At 48.9% G+C, this 13897-nt stretch overlaps 7 non-coding genes across 7 annotated transcripts; all 7 read left to right on the top strand.

Annotated features, from left to right (window-relative positions):
• Window positions 1–1645: 1645 nt before the first annotated feature.
• On the top strand, window positions 1646–1718 carry trnav-uac (transfer RNA valine (anticodon UAC)). The gene has a single exon. It is a non-coding gene; the product is annotated as a tRNA-Val (tRNA).
• Window positions 1719–2223: 505 nt separating this feature from the next.
• Window positions 2224–2296, top strand: trnav-aac (transfer RNA valine (anticodon AAC)). The gene has a single exon. It is a non-coding gene; the product is annotated as a tRNA-Val (tRNA).
• Window positions 2297–2679: 383 nt separating this feature from the next.
• On the top strand, window positions 2680–2752 carry trnav-uac (transfer RNA valine (anticodon UAC)). Its single transcript has one exon. It is a non-coding gene; the product is annotated as a tRNA-Val (tRNA).
• A 504-nt stretch (window positions 2753–3256) lies between these two features.
• On the top strand, window positions 3257–3329 carry trnav-aac (transfer RNA valine (anticodon AAC)). The gene has a single exon. It is a non-coding gene; the product is annotated as a tRNA-Val (tRNA).
• A 383-nt stretch (window positions 3330–3712) lies between these two features.
• Window positions 3713–3785, top strand: trnav-uac (transfer RNA valine (anticodon UAC)). Its single transcript has one exon. It is a non-coding gene; the product is annotated as a tRNA-Val (tRNA).
• A 504-nt stretch (window positions 3786–4289) lies between these two features.
• On the top strand, window positions 4290–4362 carry trnav-aac (transfer RNA valine (anticodon AAC)). Its single transcript has one exon. It is a non-coding gene; the product is annotated as a tRNA-Val (tRNA).
• A 505-nt stretch (window positions 4363–4867) lies between these two features.
• On the top strand, window positions 4868–4940 carry trnav-aac (transfer RNA valine (anticodon AAC)). The gene has a single exon. It is a non-coding gene; the product is annotated as a tRNA-Val (tRNA).
• The last annotated feature ends 8957 nt before the right edge of the window (window positions 4941–13897 follow it).

The raw sequence follows: 13897 nt of genomic DNA, 5'->3' as shown, positions 1-13897 counted from the left end.
CAACTACAATGTCTTGCGACTGGCGAATCTGACTAGGGATGCGGTAGAAGGACTGGCAGAGCAACTCTCTGCCACCTCACTTATGGCTGTTCAAAACCGTTTGGCACTAGACATGCTATTAGCTGAGAAAGGGGGGGTCTGCGCGATGTTTGGTGAAGCCTGTTGTACATTTATCCCCAATAATACTGCCCCGGATGGATCGGTGACCAGGGCCTTAGAAGGCTTGCGTACATTATCTAAAGAAATGCACGACAATTCGGGAATTCAGAATCCCCTCAACGATTGGCTAAATAACACTTTTGGTCGTTGGAAGACGATGATTGTCTCTGTCTTTCTCTCCATATTTGGTATGTTGTGCATGTTTGCTCTGTGTGGGTGTTGTTGTATCCCATGTATCAGGTCCCTGTGTAACAGGATCATTGTCTCGGCTGTGGAGAACCCGACGAAGGGGTTCCAAATGCCGTTGCTGGGGCTGGCAGACCAGGACGAGGAGGCGGTGGTTGGTCCGGGCTATGTTGATTGATCTCTGGTGTTTTCAGAGATCAAAAGAGGGATTAAAGAATGTATAATACATTACAACACATATTTTAGAACTGTAATCACCAGCTGCATATCAGGCACGACACTAACTATGATCCCAGTTATTAATATGTGTGGCATTTTAATCACTGAATGCATCACGGGCACTGTGCACGAGTGAATATAACAACAGGATTTATGAAGGAGGCATGTCTTAAAGAATATATTGTGCTTATTAAAGTTATGCATTGTGCTTATTAAAGTTATGAACTTAGAAGTGTGCCCAGGCTTAAACATTGGGTCTCACACTGTGTGTGGGAAGCAGGCTGTTCTTTGTGTCTCTATCTCTTCATTTTCAGAAACAACCTTGAAACCGGGTGGAGACGGCACCCGAGCAGGTGGGACGCGGAGGCAAGAACAACTCCCTGATGCACGAGAGAACAAGCTCAACCCTTTTTTGATACTTGTGTTTTCAATTCCATTGTATATGATATGCTGGGGCAGGGAAAGATAGCCAGTTGGACTTCGTGAACCAGCCCAAACTCTGTTGCGGGTAGGGAAACGTAGACAGCCCCAGAGCTCTGTACTTGTTGATTTCCAACTGCTGCATTAAAGCTGAGATTATCGGACCTCTGTGACTCCAGACCACTCTTTCTAGAACACAGATTTGTGTCATAGAATACCATCATTACTTATTGGAATAGACACAAAGATTTTGAATCCTTCAAGACCGGGCGGAAACATGGTTCCTTTTATCAGCTTGCGATCATCTCGTAAATACTTGATGCATTATCGACAGTCATGAGTTCATTGGAGTTGGTTTGTCGTTCTTTGAAGCGGTAAGTTAGCTTCCCTGGTGCCACATGTTCGGTCGTTTCGCTGGCTTCTGTAGAGCTTGGCAAGGGTCCAATCAGGTCAAAAACATGCAGGGCAGGGAGGCCTGAGGTCCAGGATTGGGAAAGGTTGCTTTAGACAATCTCCTTTGTTGCTAGCTTGCTGAAGCAGGGTATCAACTAGTTCATGAGCCGAAATGCCCATGTTACGTTATAAATGTGTGTCCTTGTTCTGTTTCCTTGTTACTGTGTGTTTGTGAGTGCACTGGGTTTCTGTCTCTCGGCTGTTGGCAGTTTCCGTAGTGTAGTGGTTATCACGTTCGCTTTACACGCGAAAGATCCCCGGTTCGAGACCGGGCGGAAACTTCTGCTTCTCTCCTCAGTTTTCATTCAATTGCGATCCCCTCCAAAGTAGCTTGTGTCCCATGTCGTCCCAATGTCCCAAGAAGTCCCATGATTCATTGGAGTTGACATGTCACGGGCCAAGGACCTTTGTTACTTCTAAGACCTTTAGACCAGTCGTTCGCCATCCTGGTCCCACCTGCCCTGCCCCTGCATGTTTGAAATGTTTCCCTCTTCCAACATACCTGATTCAAATGAAGGGAGTCGTTATCTGTCTTTGCTGAGTTTGATAACGACTCATTAGTTTAAACCAGGTGTGTCAGAAGAGGAAAACATCTCAAGCATGCTGGCCTGAGGACAAGGGTTGAGAACCACTGCCTTAGACCATCTCAGTGCTTGCTGACTTGTTGATGAACCACATCAACTAGTTCATGAGCCAAAATGCCCATTTGACATTGTAAAGGTGTGTCCTCGTTTTGTGTGTGCGTGTGTGTGCGTGCACTGAGTTTCTGTTGTTTGCCTATAAGAAGTTTCCGTAGTGTAGTGGTTATCACGTTCGCCTAACACGCGAAAGGTCCCCGGTTCGAGACCGGGCGGAAACATGGTTCCTTTTATCAGCTTGCGATCATCTCGTAAATACTTGATGCATTATCGACAGTCATGAGTTCATTGGAGTTGGTTTGTCGTTCTTTGAAGCGGTAAGTTAGCTTCCCTGGTGCCACATGTTCGGTCGTTTCGCTGGCTTCTGTAGAGCTTGGCAAGGGTCCAATCAGGTCAAAAACATGCAGGGCAGGGAGGCTTGAGGTCCAGGATTGGGAAAGGTTGCTTTAGACAATCTCCTTTGTTGCTAGCTTGCTGAAGCAGGGTATCAACTAGTTCATGAGCCGAAATGCCCATGTTACGTTATAAATGTGTGTCCTTGTTCTGTTTCCTTGTTACTGTGTGTTTGTGAGTGCACTGGGTTTCTGTCTCTCGGGTGTTGGCAGGTTCCGTAGTGTAGTGGTTATCACGTTCGCTTTACACGCGAAAGGTCCCCGGTTCGAGACCGGGCGGAAACTTCCGCTTCTCTCCTCAGTTTTCATTCAATTGCGATCCCCTCCAAAGTAGCTTGTGTCCCATGTCGTCCCAATGTCCCAAGAAGTCCCATGATTCATTGGAGTTGACATGTCATGGGCCAAGGACCTTTGTTACTTCTAAGACCTTTAGACCAGTCCTTCGCCATCCTGGTCCCACCTTCCCTGCCCTGCCCCTGCATGTTTGAAATGTTTCCCTCTTCCAACATACCTGATTCAAATGAAGGGAGTCGTTATCTGTCTTTGCTGAGTTTGATAACGACTCATTAGTTTAAACCAGGTGTGTTAGAAGAGGAAAACATCTCAAGCATGCTGGCCTGAGGACAAGGGTTGAGAACCACTGCCTTAGACCATCTCAGTGCTTGCTGACTTGTTGATGAACCACATCAACTAGTTCATGAGCCAAAATGCCCATTTGACATTGTAAAGGTGTGTCCTCGTTTTGTGTGTGTGTGCGTGCACTGAGTTTCTGTTGTTTGCCTATAAGAAGTTTCCGTAGTGTAGTGGTTATCACGTTCGCCTAACACGCGAAAGGTCCCCGGTTCGAGACCGGGCGGAAACATGGTTCCTTTTATCAGCTTGCGATCATCTCGTAAATACTTGATGCATTATCGACAGTCATGAGTTCATTGGAGTTGGTTTGTCGTTCTTTGAAGCGGTAAGTTAGCTTCCCTGGTGCCACATGTTCGGTCGTTTCGCTGGCTTCTGTAGAGCTTGGCAAGGGTCCAATCAGGTCAAAAACATGCAGGGCAGGGAGGCCTGAGGTCCAGGATTGGGAAAGGTTGCTTTAGACAATCTCCTTTGTTGCTAGCTTGCTGAAGCAGGGTATCAACTAGTTCATGAGCCGAAATGCCCATGTTACGTTATAAATGTGTGTCCTTGTTCTGTTTCCTTGTTACTGTGTGTTTGTGAGTGCACTGGGTTTCTGTCTCTCGGGTGTTGGCAGTTTCCGTAGTGTAGTGGTTATCACGTTCGCTTTACACGCGAAAGGTCCCCGGTTCGAGACCGGGCGGAAACTTCCGCTTCTCTCCTCAGTTTTCATTCAATTGCGATCCCCTCCAAAGTAGCTTGTGTCCCATGTCGTCCCAATGTCCCAAGAAGTCCCATGATTCATTGGAGTTGACATGTCATGGGCCAAGGACCTTTGTTACTTCTAAGACCTTTAGACCAGTCCTTCGCCATCCTGGTCCCACCTTCCCTGCCCTGCCCCTGCATGTTTGAAATGTTTCCCTCTTCCAACATACCTGATTCAAATGAAGGGAGTCGTTATCTGTCTTTGCTGAGTTTGATAACGACTCATTAGTTTAAACCAGGTGTGTTAGAAGAGGAAAACATCTCAAGCATGCTGGCCTGAGGACAAGGGTTGAGAACCACTGCCTTAGACCATCTCAGTGCTTGCTGACTTGTTGATGAACCACATCAACTAGTTCATGAGCCAAAATGCCCATTTGACATTGTAAAGGTGTGTCCTCGTTTTGTGTGTGTGTGCGTGCACTGAGTTTCTGTTGTTTGCCTATAAGAAGTTTCCGTAGTGTAGTGGTTATCACGTTCGCCTAACACGCGAAAGGTCCCCGGTTCGAGACCGGGCGGAAACTTCCGCTTCTCTCCTCAGTTTTCATTCAATTGCGATCCCCTCCAAAGTAGCTTGTGTCCCATGTCGTCCCAATGTCCCAAGAAGTCCCATGATTCATTGGAGTTGACATGTCATGGGCCAAGGACCTTTGTTACTTCTAAGACCTTTAGACCAGTCGTTCGCCATCCTGGTCCCACCTGCCCTGCCCCTGCATGTTTGAAATGTTTCCCTCTTCCAACATACCTGATTCAAATGAAGGGAGTCGTTATCTGTCTTTGCTGAGTTTGATAACGACTCATTAGTTTAAACCAGGTGTGTCAGAAGAGGAAAACATCTCAAGCATGCTGGCCTGAGGACAAGGGTTGAGAACCACTGCCTTAGACCATCTCAGTGCTTGCTGACTTGTTGATGAACCACATCAACTAGTTCATGAGCCAAAATGCCCATTTGACATTGTAAAGGTGTGTCCTCGTTTTGTGTGTGCGTGTGTGTGCGTGCACTGAGTGTCTGTTTTTTGCCTATAAGAAGTTTCCGTAGTGTAGTGTTTATCACGTTCGCCTAACACGCGAAAGGTCCCTGGTTCGAGACCGGGCGGAAACATGGTTCCTTTTATCAGCTTGCGATCATCTCGTAAATACTTGATGCATTATCGACAGTCATGAGTTCATTGGAGTTGGTTTGTCGTTCTTTGAAGCGGTAAGTTAGCTTCCCTGGTGCCACATGTTCGGTCGTTTCGCTGGCTTCTGTAGAGCTTGGCAAGGGTCCAATCAGGTCAAAAACATGCAGGGCAGGGAGGCCTGAGGTCCAGGATTGGGAAAGGTTGCTTTAGACAATCTCCTTTGTTGCTAGCTTGCTGAAGCAGGGTATCAACTAGTTCATGAGCCGAAATGCCCATGTTACGTTATAAATGTGTGTCCTTGTTCTGTTTCCTTGTTACTGTGTGTTTGTGAGTGCACTGGGTTTCTGTCTCTCGGGTGTTGGCAGTTTCCGTAGTGTAGTGGTCAGTAGATTTGTGTCATAGAATACCATCATTACTTATTGGAATAGACACAAAGATTTTGAATCCTTCAACTGGTGACCCCGACGCTGAAAAGAGGGAGTCCAGAGGGTTCCGGCCCGACCGACGGATCGGGGGAGAGACCCATACACCGGTGCGAGGAGACAGACGTAATCGTCAGAGGCCTCAACATAAAAAAAGGTAAGCAGACACCTGTTAATTCAAAGTACTGCTATTCGGAACTGAGAACCAAATTTAGACGATTACTATGTTTCATCGTACCTAGTCAAACCAACAGTGGTGGGAAATCAACCGTTTTTGTGTTTTGTCTTGTCCAAGGGGAGGTTAGAGTCCTCTCCAGGGGTTAGAGTCCCTAAATTCGTTGTCTTGTCCAAGGGGAGGTTAGAGTCCTCTCCAGGGGTTAGAGTCCCTAAACTCGTTGTCTTGTCCAAGGGGAGGTTAGAGTCCTCTCCAGGGGTTAGAGTCCCTAAACTCGTTGTCTTGTCCAAGGGGAGGTTAGAGTCCTCTCCAGGGGTTAGAGTCCCTAAATTCGTTGTCTTGTCCAAGGGGAGGTTAGAGTCCTCTCCAGGGGTTAGAGTCCCTAAACTCGTTGTCTTGTCCAAGGGGAGGTTAGAGTCCTCTCCAGGGGTTAGAGTCCCTAAACTCGTTGTCTTGTCCAAGGGGAGGTTAGAGTCCTCTCCAGGGGTTAGAGTCCCTAAATTCGTTGTCTTGTCCAAGGGGAGGTTAGAGTCCTCTCCAGGGGTTAGAGTCCCTAAACTCGTTGTCTTGTCCAAGGGGAGGTTAGAGTCCTCTCCAGGGGTTAGAGTCCCTAAACTCGTTGTCTTGTCCAAGGGGAGGTTAGAGTCCTCTCCAGGGGTTAGAGTCCCTAAACTCGTTGTCTTGTCCAAGGGGAGGTTAGAGTCCTCTCCAGGGGTTAGAGTCCCTAAATTCGTTGTCTTGTCCAAGGGGAGGTTAGAGTCCTCTCCAGGGGTTAGAGTCCCTAAACTCGTTGTCCTTGTCCAAGGGGAGGTTAGAGTCCTCTCCAGGGGTTAGAGTCCCTTAACTCGTTGTCTTGTCCAAGGGGAGGTTAGAGTCCTCTCCAGGGGTTAGAGTCCCTAAATTCGTTGTCTTGTCCAAGGGGAGGTTAGAGTCCTCTCCAGGGGTTAGAGTCCCTAAACTCGTTGTCTTGTCCAAGGGGAGGTTAGAGTCCTCTCCAGGGGTTAGAGTCCCTAAATTCGTTGTCTTGTCCAAGGGGAGGTTAGAGTCCTCTCCAGGGGTTAGAGTCCCTAAATTCGTTGTCTTGTCCAAGGGGAGGTTAGAGTCCTCTCCAGGGGTTAGAGTCCCTAAACTCGTTGTCTTGTCCAAGGGGAGGTTAGAGTCCTCTCCAGGGGTTAGAGTCCCTAAACTCGTTGTCTTGTCCAAGGGGAGGTTAGAGTCCTCTCCAGGGGTTAGAGTCCCTAAACTCGTTGTCTTGTCCAAGGGGAGGTTAGAGTCCTCTCCAGGGGTTAGAGTCCCTAAATTCGTTGTCTTTGTCCAGAGGGAGGTTAGAGTCCTCTCCAAGGGTTAGAATCTCTGAATACTGTCTATTTGTGTGGAGTCAGATTGAGTGTAATAAAAATAGAGAGGAGTGTGGTGTGTCTTTTCTTTGTCCTCTCCGGTACAAGAGGGTTACAGAATTGAATTGATGTGAAAAAGTAATAATTGTGTGGAGTCGGGTTGAGTTGAACGGTATTTTAAACAGATCTGTCGTTCTTTAAAAAATAAAATAAAAATAAAAGATCCACTAGGTGTCCTCCAAGGACCATAATTGTCTTCAGTGCAAAATCTAACAAGTTGTCAAATTGTTAAATCACTCACTTTTATCAATCTCGTGCTTTCTTCTTTTACCAAGGGTATACATAAATTAGAGGAAATGTCAGATAAACGTCAAACCCTTTGTTTCCAATATGACATAGCGGTCGCTCAAATAATAAGTGGCACGGAGAAAGATAAACGTAAACAAGTACGTGCCGAGTATGACGAGTTCTGGAAACGACATTTGATACTAAATAACTGGGATGAAGGGGACCGTATGTGCTTAAAACGGATAATGATTGAAAGTGAGGCAGCGGCCATAAAAGCAAAGAAAGCACTCGGAACATGCCCGAGTGGTATTTTCAAAAAAGGAAAATGGAAAAAAGAATGTGATGAATGGGAGAATGGCAGGCGACTGTGTCATAATTTGGGTGTAGCCATATCTTCCGTAAATTATAATTACGAGGGAAACAAATGTCGCGAAGATGAGGTTAAAACAGTCCCCATAGAATTACCACCGGCTCCGTACGCCCCTAGACTGTACCCTTCACTTCCAAAAAAAGCCACCGCCCCACCTCCGTACTCGCATCAAATGCCGGTGTATAGAGTCCACAGCGGTCAGTTAGATATGGAGGAAGTGGCAGATGCGGGAACCGAAAGTTTGGGGGCAGCAAGTGTACGTTCCAGCTCACCACTCGTTGGCCGTAGGACAGGGTCACTGGACCGTGCCGGCCCCTCGCATCACAGCCCTGCGGAGGATGCCTTCTGTAAACGCGCTCGCAGAAACCACGACATCGGCGGCTCGTTTTCAAATTTAGCTGAATTAACGGAGATCAGTGCTCGTAGACGTAGGGAGGAAATACAAATTAGAGAGGACCTGATGGCAATGGAAAAAACTTATTCAGAGGGAAAGGCACGAGACAGGTTTTTTGAGAGGGCGGGGATGGAAGGAGAAAACCAGGCGAGGGAGGGGGATGTGAGCACGACACCGACTACTTACGGCGCTACAATGTCAGGCTCGATTACCTTGGCTGACCTAAAACCCATACCCACAGAACACACCCCCGGCGACATGACGAGACATACGAGATCGGGGGCACAATATACTGGGAGGCAATTTCCCTTAATGGCAGCACCAGGCGGAGGCATGCGCTACAAACCATGGGCGTTTCAGGACACATCAAACATAGCTGAGGCAATGCCTCCAACAGAGGAAGGGGGGCGGAAGTGGATGCGCAAACTAGCCCAATTAACTCAGGGGATGACGCTCGCGGTGGGAGATTGGAGACAGCTCATGGGCAGACAGACCACGGGGTGGGATTTGGAACAGATTGAACGAGCCGCTGATATAACTAACACCGCAGACCAAACCCCATTCAATCAGGTGTCAGCCTGTGTGGGAGATGCTATGGATCTCAAATGGCCCCAACCAGTCACCGCACTGCACACCATCTTATTCAAATTCGACCCAGATACCAGTCCGTTTAAATTCCTGTCCGAGTGCAAGGAAGAGTGGACCCAAGCCACTGGCGTACATCCAGATAGGGACCCCTCACACACACAGGTCTATCGAGCGGCGGTTTTGGCAGGTTGCCCAGACAAGGTTTAAGCGCGTATGATTGAAAACCCGGATATGGCAGGAGCCTGCCCGGCCATATGGGAAAACCACCTGGTACATCACCTAAAACAATCTAAAACTATAGCGGACAAAGAAAAGGGAGCGGGTAAGGACATAGAGGTCCAGCTCCTCAAACTCCAACTAGAGGAGGCACGTAAAGCAGCGGGCCAGGCGTCGAAAAACAAACGCTCAGATGGTAATCAGATGGTGCAGCAACATCCGGCGGTAGTGACAGGTCCTCCCATGCTCCCGGCAGATAATTTATATCCTTTAGATCATCCACAGACATATTCAGCAGTGGTAGGTGCTATGTCTCAGCCCCACCCAGGTTACCAGCAGGGGCCCTGGGGACCCCCTGGTGGACAGTGGCAGGACAGGGGTCGGGGTAGAGCAAGGGGAAGGGGTGGACCGGGGAGATCCATGGGATGCTTTGTCTGCGGACAGATGGACCACTGGCTGCGTGACTGTCCAAACGGTGGTCAGGGACAGTCTCAAATGGGGGGTCAGGCTCCTCCCGGATATGGGCGAGGGCAGCGAGGTCTTCATCAAGCACCTTTTGCCGGAGCCGCTCCACAGGGAGGGTTCAGAGGCGGTAGAGGGGGTCCACCTCGGGGGCAGTACCCGGTCAGGTGTCCAGATGACCACTGGATCCCGGGTGAGGGCTATCCTGATGCATGAGGGGGCCCGAAGAGCCCTAACGAGCAGGGGCTGGCAGACCCCCTGCTCTCCGTAACTGTGGGTGGAGACTCTCTGTCATTTCTAGTGGACACTGGCGCACGATACTCCACATTGTCCAAGCCAGTGCCCAGGAACTTGGTCTCAACCGCGACAGTGGAACTTATGGGTTTTTCTGGGACTCCTCAACGCCTGCCTCTCACTAAGCCGCTACCTATCAAGGTGGCTAATCAAACATTGTTACACTCTTTTGTCCAGTCACCGGCATGTCCAGTCAATCTCCTGGGTCGAGATATTCTGACTTTGGTGGGGGCTTCAATACTCTGTTCTGCGGATGGGGTCAGAGTGACATTTCCGAATGGACACACGGTCAATTGCTCCGTTGATGGGTTGACGTCGGCCTCTCAGATGTTACTTACCTCCCACCGTGAGGAAACGCCCGCTGACATTTACTGGGGTGCTCTGTCCGCGGAGACGGTTAACCATGGTGGCCTACTATCCACTTACTGGGAGTGGTGCCCTTGGATTGATTTGATTGATGCTTATCATACATTGAATGACCCCTGGCATGTCACTCTGTTCTATGATAGGGTCGGGGATGAGACATACAAACAAGCATTTTTTGACTCCTTATTAGACACCACCGCAGCAGTCACATTCCAACATATCTATGTAGGCAACAAGGGAGTGGCAGCGGACGTCACTCTACCATCGGAAACGGCCGCGTGGTACAAAATGTCTGACGAATCGGTTCCACATCTCTCATTGGCATTGCAAGCTAACCATCAGGCTAAAGAATTAGGACCAATGGTTAAATACGGCATGTCTCTTCCGGATTGGCAGGACACCCAAATTCCGGCGGTACAGTGGTCTAAAACCGGTAGTATGTATAGAATCGCCATTGCAGCCTCAGATGATATTATCATGCAACACCGCCAGCTGTCTCGCTCACACGGTAGGGAAAAAACAGATCACGAGGACACCGCCGCCATGTTAGCTACCTTGCCAACGGCCCTGTGGTCCACAGGGGCCACAGACGTTGGTCACTGTCACTCAGTAACACCTATTACATTCACATTTGACTGCCCCTTTCCATACTACATTGACCATCGCCAATACCGACACAAACCAGAGGCAGAGGCAGGCGTGGCTGACACAATATCCGGTCTGTTAAAAGTAGGGGTTTTGGTTCCATCTGCCTCTCGGTGGAATACACCCATTCTCCCCGTCCCCAAACCAGGCACCGACAAATACAGGATGACTCATGACCTACGACGCATCAATCGAATTGTTACCACCCCAACAGTCTCTGTTCCAAACCCCTACACCTGTATGGCGGCGGTAGGCCCTCAACATCAGTGGTTTTCATGTATTGATTTGGCCAATGCGTTCTTCTGTCTCCCCCTGGCAGAGCATCTTCGCCACATTTTCGCATTTACATTTCAAGGCCGTAAATACGAGTACACTGTTCTCCCCCAGGGTTTCGTTTTATCGCCGGGCGTGTTCAATCAGGAGCTACGCAAACTTTTGCAGGATGTGCCACTACCGGACGGGGTGGTTTTACTTCAGTATGTGGACGATTTATTATTGGCGGCCACCACGCCCCTCAGCTGCCTGAATGCCACTCAGACTGTTCTGCGTCATTTGTTCAATTGCGGGTTCAAAGTCTCAAAGTCCAAACTCCAGTGTTGCCGTCGGTCTGTCACTTTCTTGGGACGTGTTATATCGGGGGAAGGATCAGGAGTGTCCGCTGCGCATCGTTCGGCGATTCTTCAGCATGACAAACCTCGCACGGTCAAGGACATGCTGTCATTTTTGGGGTTGACAGGTTTCAGTCGACAGTATGTCCCCGGGTACGTGGACAGCACAGCCCCCTTACGCACCATCATTAATGCACAAGGCATGCGCAACCTAAACAATGTCCTGACATGGGACATTCCGGCCGAGGAAGCTTTTATCAAATTGAAACAGGATCTCGCCCGCGCGGCTGAACTGGCGCTTCCGGACTACACATTGCCTTTTTATTTGGATGTTTCTGAAACCACCCTATCGGCGAATGGGGTGTTGTTTCAGAAAAAAGAGGGTGGCAGGAGAGTACTGCTATATCTCAGCGCAATGTTTGACAACACAGAGAAACGACAGCCATTATGCACAAAACATGCGGCAGGAGTAGCAAAACTACTTCAAAAATCGGCTCACATAGTCATGGGCCACCCAATCACGGTACTGACGTCGCACGGAGTTATGGCCTACATCAATTCAAACATGTTCACATTAACAACAAACAGGCGCATCAGGATCGACAATGTATTAGGGGCACCAAATGTAACATACACACATGAAGGGATCAATATGGCAGAGGGAATGACAGGGGGAGAAGGTGACAGTCATGTATGTGAACACAGGGTGCAAAAAGAGGTCAAGGTCCGACCGGATCTAAGTGCAACACCATTGGCAGAAGCAGAAGAGGTACTGTTCACAGATGGGTGTTGTTACAGACATCCGGAGGAAGGGTTAAAAGCTGCATGGGCAGTAGTCAGACAGACAGGAGAAGGGTTTGAAGAAGTCGAATCAGGACGGGTGGTAGGTAAGGAGTCAGCACAGCTGGCTGAACTAACAGCCATGATTAAGGCTCTCGAAGGAGCCGAGGGCAAAACTGTAAATATTTTCTCCGACTCAGCATATGTAGTGGGCGCACTCCATGTGGAACTGAGTCAGTGGCTGCGGGCGGGGTTCTTGACAACCACGGGTACACCCATTAGACATGAAAAACAAATGAGACAATTGGCCAAAGCCGTCCTAAAACCAGCTCAAGTAGCAGTAATGAAATGTAAAGGACATGACGGGTCTAAAACTAAGGTGGCCCTGGGGAATGAAGCAGCAGACGAAGCGGCCAAGAAAGCTGCTGGTTATCTCCCTATGTATATAATGGTTTCACAGGAGATGAAACCGGATTTGATGACACAGGTAATCGAGGCTCAAGAGGCCGTCTCCCCACAGGAAAAAGAGGTGTGGAGACAAAGAGGAGCACAAAAAGCTCCCTGTCCGGTGACAGGGGCGGTGGAAGGTCAGACCCTTCTATGGAGGGGCCCGGACGGGCGCCCAGCTCTGCCGGCAGGTATGCGACAGGGCATATTTAAACAGAGTCATGGGTTAGAACACGCAGGATATAAAGAGATGATGGTGCGTCTTACACATTGGTGGCACCCTCATCTACCAGCTATGGTGGCTAACTATGTGGCTGAATGTCGGGTGTGTCAGGAGTATAATGTAAGACCAACTCTGAAACCACATCAAGGAATGTTTCCACTACCAAAAACCCCAGGTCAGGAAATAGTCATTGATTACACCGACATGATAAACTCAGTACGTGGTCATCGCTACCTTCTCGTGGCGGTGGATGGGTACACAGGATGGCCTGAGGCTGTCCCCACAAAACATGAGGATGCAAAATCTGTATGTAAATTTTTGACTAACAATTATATTCCGTTCCATGGGTTCCCAAAACGAATCAGGTCAGACAATGGGTCACACTTCAAAAACAAACATCTCCAATTGGTAGAACAAAGTCTGGGGTTGGTGCACGCGTTTGGGGCAGTGTATCACCCCCAGTCACAGGGAAAGGTTGAACGCATGAATCGAAATCTGAAATGCAAGTTGGCCAAAATCTGTGCAACAACTAACATGAATTGGGTAGATGCTCTCCCTATTGCCCTAGCAGCTATCAGGAGTTCAGTGAACACCTCTACAGGATTCACCCCATATGAACTTCTGACGGGGCGACAGTTTCCGGGACCGGGAGCTGGGCTGGACCTACTGGAGGCGGAGGGTGAGTTGGCGCATCAACCATACTATGATCAGCTGTCTGCTCTGGTATCATCCTTCTCCAAACAGGTACAGGAGAAACGGGGGACAGCACAGGATCCAGTCAAGGCCTTCACTGCTGACTGGGTGTGGGTGAAAGCCATTAAGAGAAAGTGGACAGAACCTCGGTGGACAGGACCGTTCAAGGTCATCGAGAGAACCTCGCACGCCCTAAGGGTGCTGGGAAAAGGGAGTACGTGGTACCACTGGAGCATGTGTTCTGCTGCTCCAGAACCCAGTCGTACGTTGCAGGAGTTGGTGGAGAAGGGCCAAGGGGGCCAGTGAACTGTTTGCTATTTGCTACGAATGTGAGAGTCCGGAAAAGAGGGTTACGACGAGGTCAAGAGTAATACTGCTTGATCACACTAGAGTTGTACTGGACTAAGACAGTTTTCGCTATTTCGCTTAAGAGTGTGTTTTATCAATATCAACATGAAGTGTGTTACAGGGTTAGCCTGGCTGGGATTGCTTAGCTTAGTCATAGGCTTGCAAGTGTATTATTTTTTGTATTTACCACAACAGTTGGAGAGACGGGCAAGACAGAACAATCCACCGGAGGTATGCCTGACTGCCTATCAGGGCATCGAATTGAACTACACCAGGGGGAGT

The sequence above is a fragment of the Osmerus mordax genome (assembly GCF_038355195.1).
Source record: "Osmerus mordax isolate fOsmMor3 chromosome 1 unlocalized genomic scaffold, fOsmMor3.pri SUPER_1_unloc_1, whole genome shotgun sequence".
Taxonomy (NCBI): Eukaryota; Metazoa; Chordata; class Actinopteri; order Osmeriformes; family Osmeridae; genus Osmerus; species Osmerus mordax.
Note: the sequence above shows the minus strand (reverse complement) of the source record. Positions and strands in the feature narration are given on the sequence as shown.